Source organism: Oratosquilla oratoria, chromosome 26 (genome assembly GCF_046742065.1).
Source record: "Oratosquilla oratoria isolate Oo_2021 chromosome 26, ASM4674206v1, whole genome shotgun sequence".
Taxonomy (NCBI): Eukaryota; Metazoa; Arthropoda; class Malacostraca; order Stomatopoda; family Squillidae; genus Oratosquilla; species Oratosquilla oratoria.
Genome location: NC_134802.1, coordinates 36,934,223 through 36,936,722, shown reverse-complemented (window position 1 = coordinate 36,936,722; position 2,500 = coordinate 36,934,223). Strand labels below are relative to the sequence as shown.

At 40.1% G+C, this 2,500-nt stretch overlaps 1 protein-coding gene across 1 annotated transcript in view; it reads right to left on the bottom strand.

Annotated features, from left to right (window-relative positions):
* Positions 1 to 2,500, bottom strand: part of LOC143039329 (nephrin-like) — a 587,580-nt gene that overhangs the window by 16,051 nt on the left and 569,029 nt on the right. The gene's annotated exons all lie outside the window — the stretch shown is intronic.

Genomic DNA, 2,500 nt, shown 5'->3' with positions numbered 1-2,500 from the left:
CACTTTTTAATCCACCAAGGCATTTACTCGCTTCTCTCAATCTACATTCTACCTTCACCCCCACTCCTCCCTTTTCTGCCACATTCGCACCCAAGTATCTAAAACTATCCACTTCCTCCAGTCTCTCACCCTTAATGCTCACTCCCAGCCTGTTGTCACTCTCTCCCCGTGTACATCTCATCACCTTACTTTTGCCCACATTTACCTTCAGCTTCCTTCTTCCACGCACCTTCTCAAGCTGTCACTAACTTCCTCAATCCCTCCTGTGATCCTGCTACAAGCGCAGTGTCGTCAGGAAATAGCAACTGGCTCACCTCCCACTTTTCTCCATTCTCTTTAATCACCTCCAATCCTTGACCCACTAACTTTGCATTCACCTCTCGCAACACCCCATCCATGTAAAGATTGAACAGCCAGGGCGACATAACACATCCCTGACGAAGTCCCACCTTTATCTTAGACCATTCACTCTGTCCATTTCTAATCCTAACACAAGCTCTACTAGTCTCGTAAAAACTTCTGACTGCTCTTAACAGCTTTCCCCTTATCCCATACATCTGCAGTACCTCCCGTCGTGCCTTCCAGTCTACCCTATCGTAAGCCTTTTCCATATCCATAAAACCCCAAAAAACATCCTTACCTTTTCCTCCAGCTTTCTCACATATATGTCTTACCACAAAGATCTGATCTACACAACCCCTACCTGTTCTAAATCCACACTGTTCCTCACCAATTACACCTTCTGTTCCTCTCCTAATCCTCTCAATCAAGATTCTCCCATAAGCCTTTCCAACTACACTCAACAAGCTGATCCCTCTGAGACTACTATACTTACACTTGCCCCCTACTTGTAAAGCGGAACTATACAGGCACTCCTGCAGTCCTCCAGCACTCTACCCTCTCTTAAACAAATATTAAATAACCTTACCAGCCAGTCCACCATATCTGTACCTCCTTTCTTTAGACATTCTGCATGGCATCCATCCAACCCAGGTGCCTTACCTACTCTCATCATCTTAACAGCTGCTTTCACTTCATCCTTCCCTATTTCTCCTCCATTTTCCTCACTCATCACTGTCATTTTCTTAGCGCATCCCACTGCAACTGCCTTTCCCTCCCTGTCCTTCTTCACATTTAGCAACTCCCTAAAATACTCTGCCCACCTTCCTCTCACTGCCTTCTCTTCCATTATCATCTCTCCATCTGTACCTTTTACCTTTTCTTCTCTACTTGATTTGCCTGCTCTTTCGCTTTTAATATCCTTCCAAAACATCTTTGTATTACTTTCAAAATTTTCAGTCACACTTTTACTCCATTTCACATCTGCTCTCCTGTTTGTTTCCTTTATCTTATGCTTAACTTAACTTCTCTTTTCTTTGTACCTCCCATACGATTCCCTCATCCTAATTTGTAGCCAATCTACGAATACCTGCTTCTTCTCTTCTACACCTTTCTTTGCTTCCTCATCCCACCACTCACTACCCTTCCTCCTATTTTCTCTTGCCCTCCTTGTTCCACACACCAAATTTGCACACCTTATGACTCCCTCCTTGAACCATCCCCATTCCTCCTTCACTCCTAGTTCTACTCTATCCTTTATTCTCTCCCACTCCTCTCTCAGCTTCTTCTTATACTCATTCTCCTTTTTTTTTCTCATTTAAGCAGTTCACCTTAAGTATCTCCCTACCTTCTGCCCTTTTCCTCTTTCCCCACCTATTCTCCACTCTCAATTTACCTTCCACCTGAAAATGATCTGATATTTTGTAATTATTGGCTATTTATTTGCAAATATAATGATCAATTTTGTTCAATCCTAAGTTAAGGTTAAAGTTGTTATCATTTGTGATTTTAATCAGGCTACTTTTAATTGAAAGTAGCCTGATTAAAATCACAAATGATAACAACTATAACCTTAACTTAGGATTGTACAAAATTGATCATTATATTTGCAAAGAAATACCCAATAATTACAAAATGTAAGAATGCTGGACGTGTGACCCACTCCCGGACAATTCGTCCACAACCTTTCCTAGTGAGTTCCTTATACTATTGTCCTACTATATTATGTTTGCTGTACCCTCTTTCTTTGTAATTTACACTGAAGATGTAATATACGAAAGCGCTCTGATCCGTTTGTTTATTTTCTTAAGTGGTTACCTTGCATATATATATATGTATATGTATATATATATATACATATATATATATATATATATATATATATATATATATATATGTGTGTGTGTGTGTGTGTGTGTGTGTGTGTGTGTGTGTGTGTGTGTGTGTGTGTGTGTGTGTGTGTGTGTGTGTGTGTGTGTGTGTGTGTGTGTGTGTGTGTGTGTGTGTGTGTGTGTGTGTGTGTGTGTGTGTGTGTATACATATATTTATATGTAAATATACATATTTATGTATGTACATGTATATTAAAGTCCTCTTTAGAAATATAACCCATCTACACATATTGCTAAACTTTCGAATCACGAACAACCTCAACAAAAGT